This window comes from Poecilia reticulata, linkage group LG17 (genome assembly GCF_000633615.1).
Source record: "Poecilia reticulata strain Guanapo linkage group LG17, Guppy_female_1.0+MT, whole genome shotgun sequence".
Classification (NCBI taxonomy): Eukaryota; Metazoa; Chordata; class Actinopteri; order Cyprinodontiformes; family Poeciliidae; genus Poecilia; species Poecilia reticulata.
The window spans coordinates 30,131,902-30,150,311 of NC_024347.1; the positions used below are offsets into that span (position 1 = coordinate 30,131,902).

The 18,410-nt window shown below is 42.3% G+C and overlaps 1 protein-coding gene and 1 long non-coding RNA gene across 3 annotated transcripts in view; one reads left to right on the forward strand and one right to left on the reverse strand.

Annotated features, from left to right (window-relative positions):
• Positions 1–18,410, forward strand: part of basp1 (brain abundant, membrane attached signal protein 1) — a 66,113-nt gene that overhangs the window by 24,224 nt on the left and 23,479 nt on the right. The window lies entirely within an intron of this gene.
• Positions 2,913–18,410, reverse strand: part of LOC108167092 (uncharacterized) — a 28,388-nt gene continuing 12,890 nt past the window's right edge. For both annotated transcript variants that reach the window (XR_001777483.1, XR_001777481.1), the window contains 4 exons: positions 14,580–17,512; positions 6,724–7,113; positions 6,035–6,125; positions 2,913–5,917 (listed from right to left, as the gene is read on the reverse strand). This is a non-coding gene — a long non-coding RNA (uncharacterized LOC108167092). The remainder of the gene's footprint in view (positions 5,918–6,034; positions 6,126–6,723; positions 7,114–14,579; positions 17,513–18,410) is intronic.

Sequence of the window (18,410 nt, forward strand, 5' to 3'; positions counted from 1 at the left end):
GGAGGGTGAGGGGGTGGAGGTGGAGGTGGGGGGTTCGGATGGAGGCTGATGGTGCTCCTGAATCCCCTCCACCTCTTCACATGCATCTCATTGTCTCTGTGCGCTGCGGTTGTTGCTGCATCGACGTGCCGCTTATTTCTGCACACAGTCAAACTTTATTAGCCGTCCTCTGTCCGTTAATTGCCTGGTCCTTTGTTTGGCGCGGCACGCATGCGCAGTGTGTGCAGGGTGTGGATGGGAGAGACGCCACCTTGCCTATAAAACGGGATGGAGAGGAGGATGTTTTCTCTTTCATGCTCGGTTTGCTGATTTATCCCACATAAATGTTTGGCTGATGCGAGACTCGGAGCCGTTTGAAGGATCCGGTTCTTTAGAAGAATCTGCTGATGTTCACAGAGAATCTGCGTGAATGAGGCGTGTTGTGCGTGATTGGAGCCCGTCGGTCCTAAATGCTCATCAGCTGCTTCATCCTGCAGCCAAAAGCAGAAACGAACCCGAACCGCAGAATCACATGATCTGATTATTAAATAAAATAAAAAAAGGAGCATCAATGCTAACTTTGAAATCAAATCTCTGGATTTTGTGAAACGTACATTTATTTTATTTAAATTGCACATTTTATTTTATTTTTTATCTTTAACAAAAAACAAAATTGCAATTATTAATCTTTTAAATTTCTTTATTTAAATGTTATTTTAAATATTTTAAATATATTAAATACATTTATTGATTCTCAATCATTTTAATAAACATCTCAAAATAAAATATATTTAAAAATTTTAAATTTAAATCTATTTTTCTATTTGATTTATTTCCCTTCATGCCATTTTTAATCATTACTTGTAATCTTTCAGCATCATATGATGTTTGTGACCCTTGACCTTTGTTTAGCTAATTAAATAACTTTTGTCATGTCCGTCATGCGTTTGTTCCTTTTGGTCCAGTTTAAACTTTAAATCCAATAAACCAACTCAAACATTTCATGCAGTTTAAACAAAAAGTCAACAGAAATAACGAAGAGATGTTTACTTTTTATTATTCATAAAGATTCAGGGTTGGATTCCCTGCGTGTTTCTAGATGACGGTGTTTTATGTTCACAGTGAAATCCGACTCTAGATCAATGAACCGTCGTCATGTTTCATGTGCGTCTGAACTCTGGGTGATTTTTCCACCTGCTGAGCTCAACAATGAGCCGCACAGATGAAGCTACAGGTTCAGAAAAACGCAAACACACCGGAGAAATCAGGTTCCTGCAGGCGGACAGGAAGTGGCGACGCATCACATCCCCCTGCAGGCGGACAGGAAGTGGTGACTTCCATAAAAATCCATCAATACTTGAGAAAAAGTCTAAAAACGCTGATAACTACCTATTTTAATCATTCAAACACCAAATATGCCTCGATACGTTCAGAGGAAACTGACTTGGTGCTGCAGAAGCTAACAGCTACAGTCTTTGGGGTTCAGCCAATCAGAGCCAAGTGAAATGAATGCTGCTCTTTGATTGGCTGCTTTTGAAACACCAGCCAATAGTGTGAAGCAGCATTCCAGCTACCCATGATGCATTTTACTTTAAATATTTTAGATGTGGTTTATGAAAGAATCTGCGGTTATACAGTATCGATGGTCTGCTTAACAATAAATCAGACTAATTTTAACCCAATCAGCCAGAAATGGAGGATTTATGATTTATTCTTTCTGTAAAATGTGAAATTGACTCTTATTGTTTTGACAGAACAGCCTTTAAACATCTTTAACTTCCTGTCTTGAGATGTTGCTCAGTATTTTTTAGTGTCCTTCCTTCAGAGTCCCATTAGTTTTGTACAGTGCACCGCTCCCTCCCGGCGTAAAACGTGACCAACTGCATGATGCTGCCGCCGCTGTGCTTTACTGCAAACTTCCTCCTTTCCCCTTCAAAATAAAGGTGTCTTGCTTTTGGAGTCATGGCTTCTTCCTCTCTGCGTGGCTTTTCAGTCCACGTCGGAACAAAACGTTTTACTGGAGACGATGCTGGCGCCTCGTTAGCTTCCATGTCCAGATGCTGACCGTCGACTTCCTGATGATGTCACACTGAGGTCGTCTGTCTGGGCTTTAAAGTTCATCCAAGTTTTTACTTCATTTAACTCGAAGCTGCTAAACCGACCTGGACATCATCTGGTCTTTCCCCAGGTGGTTACAGAGATGGTAGTCTAACTCTAAAGTCAAACTGAAACGCAAATATTGAGTTTCTGGCAAATGAAAAGCTTTAAAAAGTGAAGCGGCGTTATCGTTTTTATTAGAAATATTGATCACTTTGTGGTTCTGGGCAGGTGGCTGGAGCAGATGGACTCTTTATTCAGACGAATAAAATCTTCTGAAAATAAAATATTGGGTACAACATAAATTATCAGTTATTGTCATGCAAGTGCAAAGTATTTTGTTCCAGTTGCTTTTCTAAAACTGACCGAGTTCAGGTGAGAAAATGGCAGAAATGTGGAGAAACTTGAGTAACAAAGATGTTGGCCAAGTTTTTAAAACTGTTGCAACAAGTCTGGATATATTTATTGATCCACGTTGATCAATAATCAGTACGAATAACAGCTGAGCGAAGTCAGAAAGCTGAACAGCAGCCCTGGTTTCACTTTAAAAGCTGCTTCCCTCCTGTTGGCTCTGAGTTTATATTTTGTCGAGGAAGTGATAAGATCTGAACTTGACCTCCACTATTCTTGCTTCATCTCCTTCCTTCCTTTGTGAATTTCTTGGAAACTGAGCACATTTTATTCTGGGCAGCAGCAGCAGAAATCAACATTCTGGCTGAGTTTAGCCAGAACGTGATGAGCTGCAGCAGCTGCAGCTGCAGCCGCAGCCGCAGCTGCTGCTGCTGCTGCTGCTGCTGCTGCAGCCGACTGCTGCTGCTGCTGCTGCAGCCGCAGCTCGGTGTTTTAAAGCTGATGAGCCTCCAGGCTGCATGATGGGGCTTCGGTGTCGGCGCTGCGTGTCGGACTGGCAGGAATGAGGAACTCTGAGGCTTCGGTTTCCCGTTTGAAACTTTTTTGAATGTTTATTTTGGTGGCGTTTCAGCTGAATATGGTCAGAGTGCAGAGGGGGGTAAAGATGGCTGAGGCTGTGACTGGACAGGAACCAGAAACCTTCAAGTTGGTTTATATATTTGAATAAGAATCAACATATTTTTTAAAAGTGAGTTAAATTTGTTGCTTTTCTTTTTTAACTCCCTGCAGAGGATCGTTTCGCCTCATGCACCATAAATATCCTCAGACTTGGATTCTCATGCAGGAACAGAAATATTTCAAACGCAGCTCTGTCAGTTTTCTCCCTCCAACAATTTGCTTCTGTTCACATATTTTGATAAATGGAGGAAAATTCACATTTATTAAAAGTTTTCTAAACCAACCTGACGTAGAAATCCATAACTAATAACTGGTAGAAAACAGAAACTGATGAGTCTCTGAGCCCTGGGGGAAGTTTGAACCTGTGCCATATTAGAGGGTTTTTAAGCATGAATAACCTGTCCAGACTTTAACTAGACCAGTCCAACATCTGCACCGTTTCTTCTTTATATTTGGAGAGATTCAGAGACGGACCTGCTGGTGAACTTTGGATCATTTTCCTCCTGTAAAACCCAAATTCTCTGAGCTCAACGTCTCTAACCACCATCATGTTTGACTGTTGATGACCAACATTTAGTTTATGTCAGTTTTTGTTCAGCTGAGGTTTTGGCTGTAGACCATTTCCTCGGTTCTCCTCTGTGTGGGTGATGTTTGGCCCCTGCTGTGGCCCTCAGGGGCCCCAAACCTCAGGAATGATTTCATCACCTTCCAGCCTGACGGATGGCAGTAAAGTTGCTTCATCTGTTCTTGGGTTTCTTTACATTCAGACATGAATTTCTGCCTTTTTCTGCCTGCTTCCTGTTGTCAGTCAGTTTCTATTTCAAGAACTTCTTGATTCTATTCGGGTAAGAATCATGACCTTTGACCCAAAAACGAAATGGTTAACCAGTAGAAACGAATCCACGAATAATTCGGTCAGATTATCTGCTTGCAGGACGTTTTTAACAAACGGACAGAAAATTAAAATGAAACTGCAGACGGGCATCGTTTATCGCAAAATACGTTTAACGAAATGTGAAAGTCATGCATCTTATTACAGCGTTATAAGATGCTGTAATAAGCATCTTATTACAGATGAATAATGAGGTAAAGTTTGGTTAATGCTACATGTATCAGCTAATCATGGCGGCTTCAGTTTACTGTCAACTATTCAGCTTTTACTGCAAGTGTCAAAAAACTAGGAGCAGAGAAACATCACAGTGATGAAGAAGCAAAACCTGACAAACCAGAAAGGATCCATTTCACCACGGTGTCCAACTCGAGGCTCTCGGGCCAAAACCAGGCCGCTAAAGCTACGTATGTGTCCATCGATGCATCAGAGGGACACAGGAATGAAACTCTGAGATAATTATTGTGTATTTTATTAGTCGATTCAGTTCAGCTTTTATTTATGTAGAACCAGATTACAAAAATGTAAAAAGATTTAATTCTTTTGTTTTAAGAATTAACGTTTTTACAGTTTAACAGGAAGTTTTATCAGTACGACCTGCAGCAGCAGCTCCGAGTGATTCATCATCTAGATTCAGCACTAAATGAAAATGAGTTTGATGAACCTGCTGTGCATTAAACTGAATATTAATTTAAAGAGCTGGCCTCCATTTTAAGACATTTCATCTGCCCATCAAGCGGCTGGTCAGTTCAGCACTACGGTGACCCCCGGCTCTGCGATCTGGAGCGTTACCTTCGGTAAGCGTGCAGCCGGATGGACCGCGCTGGTTCGGATGGACCGCGCTCCGAACCAGCGACGCCTCGGCGCCGATGCGTCATGTCCTCTTTCCCCGTGAGCGCCATCTGTCACATCGCGCCTCGTCTTCCAGGAAATTACAGCTCAGACTGAAAGCGACATTATCTGATATGCGTCCCGGTGGATGAGGCGGGCCGAGTCCAGCTCCGCTCCGCTGCAGCCCACATCCACTCAGCCTCCTGCTGAAGGGGCAGATGGAGGCCCGACCCGCCGGCGCCCCCTGCTGGAGCGCGGCGGCTCCATCCGAAAGGCTGAGCTGATAACTCACAGCTTTAATAGCCAATCAAATCTCATGTGTCTTCCTGAGGACCCGGCACCCGAGGCGCGTTTCCGGCATATTAAACTCAGATTCAATGCTTTCTCTTAGAAACATGACCTGTGGCTGAGCTGAGGCCCTCGTTCTCCCTCTGAACTCCTCCTGCTCACAAACCAGAAGAGGAGCTGCAGCTTCTCTGATTTATTTCTTTTATGCAGGAGTTAAAAATGAACGGCAGGATTTTTCTGATTCAGTAAATCAGAGGGAATCATAGATATTAACATCCATTTAAACTCTGCAGACATCCACAGTGCAGCAGCCATTTTGTCTCAGGGACTCTGTTCTGATCCACTTTTATTTGCTAAAGAAAATGTTTGACAGAATTCATAAATGAAAGGTTTAGTTGCAATGTTCAGTTTTACAGAGTTTCAATCATGATTTCATTTTCTAAAGCTTTAAAATGAGTTATTTCCTTTGGTGTGGAAATATGTCAGTGAGCCACTAAAGACCAGATTCACCACGTCTGACAGCAACGTTGCATAAAACAGAGTTAATCTGCATAAATGAGTTCTAGTTCTGATTAATTTACAGCTTTCTCTCCATGAGGCTCAGAGCTGTAACAGGCTAGCAGTGCAGCTGAATGAGCCTCGTTTCTCTGAACGGAGACGTTTAAGCAGCGACAGCAGCTCAACTCAGCCTGATGATGAACGGCCGTCTCTTCTTCTTCTTCTCTCTCTTCACCGGGAGTCTGGAGGAGCTGCCAGGCCGCTCGCCGCTCTTTGAGCGAATCTCAAACGGCGCAGAGACGGAGTCTGAAAATAATGAGATGGAACAACAGAGTTTAGAGTCGTAGGTGCGGGGCCCGCTCGCCTCGGCGCTGCAGTCCCAGTTCTGTCAGCTCCCATCAGCGGCGCAGAGAGAAAACTTACCAGCAGATCTCTGAGCTGGATTCCTTCCCTTGGTGAGTCTGGGCCGGGATCAGGATCAGGAGGGATCAGGATCAGGAGGCGGTGGGAGGAGCTGAGGAGCATCAGAGGAAACCAAACCAGCCCCAGACCAGGACCGGGCAAAAACACAAGAATTAAACAAAAACCAAACGAGATCAAACATGAATAAGTAACTTTAAAGGAAATAAAATGGAAAGAAGAGACACAACATGTACATCAGGGGTTTCCAACATGTGGTTCGGGGGCCATTTGTGGCCCCTGGATGATAGAAATTTGTCTCATCATCAGGTGGACTTTTTTTCAATTTAGACCACAAATGAAAATGTTCTCACAGAAATGTTTAGATGCAACAGAAAGTATTAATAATTTAATAATCCAGCTCTGCTTTTAGAAACATCATCACTAAAGAAAACTTTGGTTTTAATTCAGTGATTAAAGTTTTGCTGGATGCAGGAAGTGTTTTAAAATAAGCAGTGATATAAAATCATGTTTTTATTCCTGAGAACAAACTAAAAGCTTCTGAGTTTCTTCAGTTGAGCCAAAAATAAAAGGATAATCAGGAAAAGAAGCTTTGGATCTACAACCATTTCATTTACTAAGCTTATTATTTTATAATAACTTATGAAATCTGAAGAAAACATTTTGTAATTTTCTTAAAATATATTTTTTACCCACAAATCCTCCTGAGTTTAGATTTGGGTTCATGTTCCAAAACATTTGGACTCTTCTGTCCAGCGTCCCGTCCAGACAGCGCGCTGTCCTCCAATCCTGCTCTGTGGTGTCGGCTGATGCCCGTCTCGGCTCTGACCCGCCGGTGTTCTGGGGTCATCTGGAGTTCAGACTCCGTCCCGGCCTCGCCTCGCCTCGCGCCGCCGCTGACTCCTGCTCTGCCGCTTTGTCTCACTCTGCCTGCGTCTCTGTTGTGGCTGGGGACAGTGGACGCCTGCCACGTCCAATCCGCCGGGCTGACTGTGAGCTGAGGACGCGTCGGTGACGGGACGGTTCAGAGCCGGTGGTCGGTCAGCGCAGACAGAATATCTGAGTCTGCAGTTTGGGTGAATCTGTAAGAAATGGATGAATCTGTGCTGTAAGATGCTGAAGCTACTTTTTGCTTGTTTAGACTTCAGTATCCATCATGTTGATCCGTTTCTAAGGCCAGTTTTCAATCTAAGATGAGATGGAAAAAAAACATCCAGACGCAATCAGTGTGTCTACTAAAGTCACTGGGGTTCTGTGGAGCAGCTATGATTATCTTACTTGCAGTGGGATGGATCTCAGTTTGGTCGAAACTTAATGAGGAGCAGGAACAAAGAAATGATCATCTTAAAGCAGTTGTGTTATTCAAAATTCACATTTTGCACATTTTTGTTCTTCAATTTGAGTTTCTGCAGCTTCTAATATCAGACCAAACATTTAAAAAACATCCAGCCGTTTCTGAGAAATAAGTTGGTTTTTCTGTCTGTAAAATTAAATATTTCAAAAACCTCCGAAATGTAACATCACAAATCAGCAGTTACAGCCCGTCACCTAGCAACCCCAGCAGAGTTCCGCCCGTCACCTAGCAACCCCAGCAGAGTTCCGCTCGTCACCTAGCAACCCCAGCAGAGTTCCGCCCGTCACCTAGCAACCCCAGCAGAGTTCCGCCAGTCACCTAGCAACCCCAGCAGAGTTGTAGACCATAAATGTATCCTAACCTGATCACCTTAAGCTAATCAGACTTTGGACTTTGCACTAATTTCACATAAAATGTGAAATTTCAATCATGAAATGTTTGCAACTTGTGTCTTTCGTGTAGCATTCAAATTTGTCACGATTTGTTTCAGTGTAACGCTCTCCACTGTCATCGTGTCAATTTTCACAAGTGGAAGAAAAACCTCGAAGCTGAGACGAGAATAAAAACCAAAAGAAACTTTTACTTCCAATCCATCAGCATGACGGGGAAAAAGTAAACCAGCAGTTTGATGCGACTGCAGGCATTTAAGTCCTAAATTTAAATCTAGTTCAGTATTTTTTGTCATTTGGTCAATATTTCTGTGCAGATGAACGGATCCCTGAGCTGAATTGGATTAAAGTATTTAAGCATGAAGTCTTCTAAACATGGTGGGAAAGCTTTAACCAGCTGTACAGTATTTCAGCAGACGGTTTTCTGAGCAGCTCTACTTCTGCATCCTTGCTGCAATTTGCTGCAGAGTGTTGCATGTGTGCGGCGCGTGGGCAGCAGCTCAGAGCTGCTTCAGACTGTCGGGGAGTTTGGCTTTTTTTTAACCTTCATGCTGATTCTCAGAAGCATTTCAGAGACGATTCCAGGTGCAGGCGGCAATATGAGAGAAAAATCTCCAGAATGGATTTTGTCTGTGGCTCAGATTCAGGAAAAAACTCTGAAACATGAATACTGGTAACTATAATTACACATTTATTCACCTTACTGTCAAATATGTCAAATATTAAGACATTTTAGTTTTGAATCAGAGTGGGGTGGATATTAAAGGGGCAGTATTGTGTAAAATCAATTTGTTTGAGTTTTACATCATGTATTGATCTTATTCCCTCGTATCTATTGATTCTTCATGTTTCAGAAATCCTTTCATCTCCATGGCAACCATTCAGTTGTGTAAAACGCCTGGGTGGACCTAGCCCCGCCTCCGAGGCGCAGCCCCTCCCCCCTTAGACTAGCCAGCAGCGATTAGCAAACCCCTGGTGGAGCTGCTGCTCGGAGCAACGCTGGTAAAAACATTAAAGGGTTAATAGAGGAGCCATGTTGGGATGACTTCCTGGAGGCGGAGCTTCAGAAAGAGCAGGAGCTTCTTAAAGAGACAGAGACCCAGTTTCAAGGCGTTGCATTATAAAGTCAAATCTCTTGTGATCACTGAGACGGTTTTAGGTAAAATACTGCAGAATTAAACAAATTTAGAATAAAATATTAAAATTCGCACATAAAGACGGAACCCTTACATCCTGTTCGTTTAGGAGTTAATTACTCTTTACATTTGGACCCCAGTGGTACCATCAGAACCACTTCTGATCTGACTGAGCAGCTAAGAGACGGATGGTTTATTAGCCTAAGTGACTGGAGGACTTCATGTTTCTAAGAACAGATCAGTTTTTATTTTCCCACATCAGGAAACGATTCCAGGCTGAGAACAGAGTAAAGACTGATTCTAACGTGTCTTTAACTTGTAGCTAATGAGCTAAAACATGGAAAACAACCAGCAGTCTATTAAAAAACATTTTCCTTCAGAACATTCCAGGAACGTTCTCAGGAAAATAAAACCCGGATATTGATTGATGTTGGACCGTGTCTGGCTCCGGCTCGGGCCCCGGGGACCCGGCAGACAGATGGAGAGGAGGATGGAGCAGCTAGCGGTGGCTTAACGGTGCAGAGCTATTGATTGACACCAGAGATAAAATCCTCCTGAAGCCGAGCTGACAGCCAGACAGACGGAACAATCCGGCCAAACGGAGCGCGGTCCCGACCCGACCCGACAGATTACATCCACAGCAAYGAGATTCTTCACTATCCATTACTGGTATCTGCTTTTATCCACTTTATCTTGTAATGGCGAGTTTTTCTACGAGTTTCTGGATGAGAGCGGCGGCCGCGTTCAGCCTGACTGAGACACTGAAAAGCTTCTCTGAAGCTGTTGGAGCACAAAGAGGGAAAAACACTGAGAGCGACCAGGGATTCAAAACGGAGAGTAAAAGTAACTAAAGGAGAGGAAACACCTGAGTTACACTGAGCATTTAATGGGCTCCAGTCTGAGAACCAGCAGCTCAGATTAACGTCACATGATCTGCAGGTCGTCAGTCTAACCTGGTCAAACTGAACCTTCTGTCATTCAGAACGGGGAAAACGCAGCGTTGTGATAATGAATAGAGATCGATGTAACCAAACCTCATGAACCTGCTGATTTACAAGGTGAGCTGATCCTTCCTCAGCTCAGCTGGACAGCTGAATATGAAGCATCCATTTTCAAGATGTACAAAATGCTAAGAAAGAGAGAAGCTGTGTGTAAAATAGCACGGCATTGTGGGAGGAAAGGCTTTAGCTGCTCAGCCTCTCGTGGGGAGCAAAGGAAGAAACTGGATGCAGTTTCTGAAAGCTGAATTTGATCATGTGAAATGGTTTCTGGATGCAGAAAAGGTGGAGCTGCGTTTCTGTCAGGGAAACATTTGAAATGTAATCAAACAGGCAGAGACTTTGATCTGTTCAAACATCCGCCTCTAAAATAGGAAGTTTTGCAGCTCCAGTGGTCAAACCACATTATTTTATCAGCTCAGCGTCAGTAGATGTTTTATCTCTGTTATCTGCCTGCTTATCCAAATGTTGTTCCTGCAGCTCCAACAATCATTAAAGCAGCTTTTTGTGGTCTGACGGCTGAAGTTCCTCATGTTCGACACCGAAGGTGACTCTGGATTCCTGTGTTTGCTGGACACGGAACAAAAAAGGGAAGGTATTCGAATAATGCGCACAGCGTCTCGCTCTGCGTTTGATTGATAACAAGCAAACACAGCTGGGAACACGAAGCCAGGCCTCCACGAGGAAAACCAGCAGTCTGCTGTCAGGTTTCACAGATTCAGAGAGAGAACCGAATAACAATGCAGGAAAAGGCTTTGATCATGTCGACGGCGTTGGCGTTTTCAGTGGTTTGTGTCATATTGGGTGATCAGGAGCCCAAACTGGGAACCAGTGGCTGTGTTTTCATTATGAAAAGGCAGAAAATAGTGTTTTGCAATGACGGTGTTTACTTTAAATAATAAACAATTAAGATGAATGAGCTTTTTAACACGATAAGTCATTAAAATGATGAGAGGCGCCGTCATCCTCCAACCACTTCCTGTTGACTCCTTTGTCTAGCTCCCTCTGCAACATCCGGTTTTTGCACAGAGTGTTTTGATCCATCGATACTCGAAAAAACGATCAAAAACCAGGAATTACTTCCAAAACCTGCCTCCTTCCGTTAAGATAATTGAGTTTGTGGCGTTTTATGATCGACGTAAATGCAGGTAAAAGCGGCAGAAGTGCTTCAGTCGACGCCACAGTCTAAAGGTTTGGTGTAACCGTGAATGAAACTGTACAGCCAACAGTGAAGATCCCTGATCCAGTCCATGTGAAGTTGTTTCAGAAAGCAGAGCGAGTTTCTTCCTGAACCTGAATGAGGGATGATCCAAATGTTCAGACACTTCCATCAACCAGCAGCAGTTTGTGGCGTTTGGAGCATCAATCAGGCCCAGATGACGGAGACATGGAGGAGAGTCGAGGTCAGAAAACTGATCCAAACCCCATGGATGATTTATTATCATTACGCCTGCAGTGTGACCGATCTGCATGGTTCAAACTCTGAGCTGAAGCTGTTCAGGTGGAGAAGCAGAAGCCGACAAACTGATCAACTATGAAACAAAGAAGAATTTGGTGCAAAATTCAGAGAAAAATAAAGACAGGAGGTAAAATATGGATGTGATGCAGGTGAAACCTCAGAATCATGTCAGAAGCCGCGGCGCCGGGTTTCAGCTGGTGTTCCTTCTGGATTGAACCCTGAAGTGATGAAAGAGTCAGGAACTCGTCCAGAAGGACGCAGTCGGGCGCTGAAGTCGTAGCGGCGACGGCGTGTTCGTCGGAGATTATTGGCAGGACTTCCTGTTGGACAGGAAGACGCAGCCAGCTGTCGCAACAGTTTGAGTCTTTGAAACGACTAAAATATCCTCTGCAGCCAACGCTCCGCTGGGCTTTGGGGTTATGATTTCCACTTTATTCATGTTTATATTCCTAAAATATGCATGAAATGGCTGCTTCAGGTCCACCAGAGAGGAAAGGAGAATCAAAAGAAGAAACGAGTGTCTGATGGCAACGTTTCTCACTGAACCAGCAACTGAGACAGGAGTGAAAATAACAAGTGGACATCCTCAGCTGGAGCAGATTATCTGGACAAACGGAGGAGAAAATGGAGAAATCCAGAAAAAAAGAGGGTAATATACATGGAACTGGAGGCAGAGAATCATCAGAGGCTCGGAAAACAAAACCTGACATAAGAAATAATCTGTAAAAAGTGAAACAAAATGCAATTTAATAAACAGTTGTAGCCACTTCAGTTTGTTCATATAGCAGCAATTTTCCATGAACGTCTCCTCAAAGGTCTTTAGAAAGGAAAGGAAAACAAAACGGTTTTTACATAATGGAAGTGAAACGAGACATAAAAGTATAAAAGAGATGAGACAAAAAAACAAACAATAAATTTAGTCTTTAATAATCTTTAATCTGAGCAGAACAGTTCAGCCCAGGTTTATATAAAGCAGCTTAAGGAGTAAAGTGATTAAAATGTGGAAAAATAACTTTTTTTATTGGAAAAATTGGTTTGTAAATGTGTTTCTGTTCATTATAGAATAAAACAGTTTGATCTGCAGGTCTAACTGAGGAGACTTTAATGCCGCACTAATGATAAAATCATAATTTCATGTTTTCATAAAGTCCCTGAAGATGCCTACATGGTTTATACTTTGAGTTAAAGTTGATCCACAGAAACGGCAAATTAAAAAACTATTTCTGTTTAAGAAAACCTGGCATGGATTCTCCCCCGGTGGCTCGGATCCGTTTGTTTCCCTTTTGAAACTGAGATATGGCTAATAAAAAAGGCGATTTGAGTCCAGATTAGCGTTGGCTCTGCTAATTGAGAGGCTGTGCAGCGCCGCCTGGCTTTTATCGACGCAGGAGGAGCGCTGCCAGCCTGAGAGGCTCTGGGCCGGCGGCTCCTCGCAGGAACAGGCATGTCACTCACGGACATGTTGAATTATCGCAGTGGAATGGCCGAGTCGTGACCTCTGGTGGAGGTCGAGTCGTTTTCAGGTCACTCGCTCGTTAATATGCTACATGCTACTTTCAATTTGTTCCCATAACCGACGTTTAAAAAGCTTCAAATCGTTGGAATATTTCGTCTGGTGTGTTTACATGTTTTCAGAAAGTTATTAGTACCTTTATGATGCGTAGATTTATATTTCTAGTGGCACAAACGTCTGCTTCACTAACAACTTCCACACCAAAGAGTTATTTTGAAACTGTAAAAAACATTTTTTATTATTACGAGAATAAAGAAGTTATTCTTGTAATTGTTTGACTTTATTCTTGTAAATGTAACTAATTTAAGCAGCAGTCATTAGTAAGTTATATAAGGAGTGGAGGCGACGTCACACTGGGTGAGAGCAGCGGTCTCTGTAAAACTAAACGGCCGCCTTCCTGTTGTAAAAGTCTTCAGCGAGTTTTCTCCTCTCTGTACCAACTTTCACACTGCAGAGTGTTGTTGTCGGCCTGGCATATGGTGTGTTCACTGACCGGAAAAAGATTGGATCTTTAAACATTTGCGCTGGTGAAGGTGAAAACCATCAGATTCTGAACACCAGCTGCTTTCTGGACATGTAATGAACCTGAAATCCTCCTCAGAGGTTTCTCTCATAAAGCTGCAGTAACGTCACCAGGACATTTCCAGTCAAACTAAAAGTTTTCCTTTTATTCCTAATGATGAATCCAGTGATGAGACGCCTCATCACTTGTCTTTTTATTTAATTAACCGTCCTTCCCGTGTTCGTCACGTTCAACTCCTCCGTCTGGACGTGGATCTGCAGGATGACATCGTCTGCACAGAGAAACACCTTCCCTCATGTTCCAACAGCAGAAAGCAGAGAATCGGCTCCGACTCTCTGTCACTGTGACGCCGACCAGAACAAATGTTGTCTCTCTGCAAGGCTGTTTGTGCTCAGCCCAACGTGTCACATCTGTTTGTCTGAATGCTCTCCGACTGTGTGTGTGTGTGTGTGTGTGTGTGTGTGTGTGTGTGTGCGTGTGTGTGTGTGTGTGTCCAATAAGCTCTTTTTAACTTTGTCTCCCTGCGTTCGGCCCGTTCTGACCGGATCTCAGCCCCTGGTAGTGAAGGCATCGTGGTCATAACCAACATGGCGGCCTGACTGGCCTCGCCAAAATAAAAGCTATTTCCTAAATCTGATTTGTATGACAGTGTTGGAGCCATGCTAAGAAACTAAAATAAAAATATGAGAATAATGTCATAATACTACGACTTTATCCCATAATATGACTGTATTGCCATTATTTAGATTTTATTCTCATACAACTTTATTTTCATAACATTATGGCTTCTCATCATGACACACATTATTAATTCTCATTACACTAAAATGTTATTCATGCATTATTTTGACTCGATTTTCGTACAACTTTCTCATAATAAGTTTCCATTCTCATAATTTTCTTATATTAAGATTTCATTGTTCGAGTTTATTCTCGTCATAATTTTGTGACTTTATTCTGACATTTCATTTTAGTTTTTAAATTATTTCTAATCTTCAGATGTGCACTGATGTTTTTATTAGAGAAATCAATTGAAACTGTTTTGGTTAGACATTAATTTCCTTGTTTGTTTCTGGATGAAGCGACTGACTATCTGGTGAGATAAAGTGAACACGCAGCAGAGATAACGCCGATGTCTTCCTGTTGCACAACGAGCATCAGGCTGAATTCACTTACATTTTATTTGGCGCCTCTTCGTTTTGGTCATTTCCTGTCAGGCCAAACGGATCAGAAGTAAATAAGGTTTGAGCTTCGGTGTGAATCGGCGTCAGTCTTTATGTAAAATGGTGGAAAGTATTTTACACGATGAGCCTGAAAAAGAAGAAGTGGAGGGAAATTTGGAAATTACTACTGGTCATAATCTGGTTAACGGAACGAAACGTACGGAAGCACATTAAGACTCAATTAGGTAAAAATCATCTCATCATGTTATAGATGTTATTTACATATAGTTAAACTAAATGAAACATGGTTATAGTCGGGCACATATTTCAGATAAAATAACATTGACACGAATAGTTAATGAACTCGCTGCTCTTATCACCCGAACAGTTAAAATAAAATGTTTCGGTTCGACATGAAATTTCCGTCACTGCATGATTTTCATTTTCCTTTTGAGATCGGTTACAAACCTCACCTTGGCCTAAAATTTAAAAAATAAACTACTGAAGTTTTCCACCTGAGGGATAATGTTTTTAAGTCTCATCTCTGTGTCAGTTCTAAACCTGAGTGAGCGTCGATCATGTGGCGTTCCTCAAGGCTGTGTTCTCGTGACACTTTTATTCCACAGCTGCATCCTCAGACTCATAGAGTCTCAACACGCATCTGCTGATGATGATGATTACACATCCTGCTCACTGAGTCAGCGTGTTCGTACCATAAATAACAACTGAGTAAGTCTGAACTCATTTTAGAGTTAATGCAGAAAAAGCAGAAGTACGTATTTTTGGTTTTGAACATTTTTGTGATGTTAGATCAGCAGCCAGCGAGACTGAGCGACCGAGGAAACCAGAAAACCAAACTTCTAACTGCAGATACAGAAAAGTACTGGCTGCTTCTTAAAGCAGGAAATTTGACCAAAACATGCAGCGACTCTGTGTACGCAAACAGATCAATTTAAAATCATTTTATTGATTTAAGTGACAGAGTTTCTTATTGAATATGAACCAATACGACAAGTTTTTAAAACTGGAGCAACACACACACACACACACACACGCCAACGAAGGGAGACCAGACCAGAAATCTCACAAAACATCTCGAGATAAAACGAGAGTTCAGAGTAAACCAACATGGCCGACTGAAGAAGCAGGAGCAACAGTTTGTGGATGATGATCTGGAATCAACTCCATGAAAACCTGAGATGTTCAGGATCTGTTCAGTCCTTTAAATCAGGACTGAAGGAATTACTGAGTGATTCTAATTTCTAGATTCTTTCTAAGAAAAGTTCAGCAGCCGACATGCTGGCCACTTCACCCCCAGGCCTTGTTGCTCCATCAGTCTGTCCTGCAGGTTTTCATGGGTTTGTGAACTCATCGTTATCATGCCGCAGCTAAAAACAAGTCTGTGAGGAAACCTGCCATGACGCCAGAGTCCTGCAGCTCCTGGAAAGAATCCATCGTTGCTGATTGGTTTGGTCTGCTGCTCTTGGAGATTCTTCACTCTGAGTAATTAGATTGTTGTTTTTCCAGGAAGAGATGTGCCGTTTTTGTGCCGTTTTTGAGCCGTTTTTGTGCCGTTTTTGAGCGGACACGCTCCACTTTCTATTCCCAGAGCAGCATGATTTCCCAGAGGACTTCAGTCCTCAGAGGGTTCGGCTGCTATTTATGGACCAACAGCATCCAGACAGGTTGACTCTTCCTAACGAGGACGATAATTACTCTGTGATTTCTTTCTGCCCTACGGATTCATCATGTCAGAATACAAATTCAAACCTTTCTCATCGAGGGTTTTTGCATAAGTCAACCTATTGTTTTCTGTGGCATCCCAGAAAACCATCTGGGATCCGATTGGACCGGGTTCATGCAGGAGACGCAGCAGGAAGCGTTGAACCTTCAGGCTGATGTTCAGGATGAACGATGGAGATCAGACTGAAGAGGGAATACGGTTTTATCAATCCAGATTATATTCAGTCACCAGATTTACTCTGTTATAAAGACTTTTGGCATCAAGACAACTTGGTTTCACAGACAAAATCCACTTTTCTTGTTTTAACGTTTTGTCTACTCTTACAAATCCAGCTGAGATAAAAGCAGGTCTTATGCTGATTGGTTCCTTCTAATGTAGTGATTGGTAAATATTTATGTGCAGCTCATGTTAATCTGTGAACGGATTTATAAGGCCAATAACGGACTAATGAACGGTTTTGTTTTGGACGGGTTGAATAGTTCACGCACACAAAGAGACGGATCTTAAATCCAGGATCTTCTTGCTGCTCTGCATTAGATCCTCAGTAAATCTGGAGCTTTTCTCAGCTCACAGGTGAAGGTGGTCAAGTTACCTGGAGAGATTTAACCAGATGAAACGTTTAAAGATCCAGAAGCTCAGAAAACCAGCAGGAGAAACTGTTTTCCTCGTTCATGGCTGATTGTGCAGCAGCAGCTGGAAGACGAAACGTTTCAACAGGAAAAGCTGCGATTTCAAAAATGCTTTCTGCTTTTGCTCTGAGAAAAAAACAAAATCTTCTCATTTAATCTGCTTTTTCACCCTCAGAGGGTTTATTTTTTAATAAAAATGTCCGGTACCGACTCGGTGAGATAAACTGGAGACGTGGAGAAAAATCTGCTTTGGGTTTGTTTTAAAAAGCAAAAGCTGAGTTTTCTTTCTCCAAGGTCTCTTTTCATTCACGGTCACATTAAGTGTTCAGGAGTGTTTTATTGCGGCGGCGGCAGTTTGACCTTCGTTCTGCTGCCAGACGGGCAGTCCGTCCCGCTCCTCGCCTGAAAGCCCAAACGGAGAAGGTGGCAGCGGCACGGCGAGGTCGGAGCGCGACGTTTACAGGCCGACCAACAGACTCTGAAACACGACCAGGTCGACGTAAACTGGTTCCACCTGGCAGGCCGGCAGTTTAACCCCAGAGCCAAAGGTCACGTCTGAGGGAGGAAGTCCTGCTGAAGAGGAAGAAAAACTCTTATTTCTGTTCTTTATTCGTCAACAAATGAGTTTATTTAGATGAATAAGTCATGACTAAGCAGTTTTTCCAGTCGATTCTGATCTGATCTGCAGAAATAAATTATTTATTTCTGCTTTCTTATGAAATTCAAGTAGAAAATTTACTGTAATTTAATGAAAGTAAATTTAGATGAAATAATGGATCTAAAAATGAATTAAAGTTTAGAGTGAAATTAAAGTAAAAACACCAGAAAAGCAATTTCTAATTTTAACTAATAACTGTAAAAGTTATTTAAAGACGTGAAAGTTTAAAAAGTTTAATTTGGATGTATTACCAAAATATCAAAACCACATATATATTTTTTTCTATGCATCTTTTTTTTAACCTTGAAAACTTTTAAAAAAATCTTTAGATGGACTTTAAAATAAACTTTGTCACATAAAATGAAACATATACACAAATAAACCTAAAATACGGAACATAATCTGTGTTAAAGCAACTTTTAACGGGAAAAAGTCAAATAAATGTGTAAATAAATGTGTAAAAAACCCGACCCAGACATTTAGCTCTGCAGAGATGCTGAGGAAGAAAACCTGAGACATGAATGACATTTTTATTTAAATCAGATTTCCTTCTTCCAGCTGAGCCGAGGCGATAAAACCCCGGGATCTGTGAAGAGGAACACAAACCTCTTCATACCTTCAATCTACAGTTCTAATTTTCACAAGATTTACAGAGGTAATCCATCCATCCATCCATCCATCCATCCATCTTCCTCCGCTTATCCGGGGTTGGGTCTCGGGGTCAGCAGCTTCAGAAGGGAGGCCCAGACTTCCCTCCCCAGCCTCTTCCAGCTCCTCCAGGAATCCCAAGGCGTTCCCAGGCCATAGAGAGAC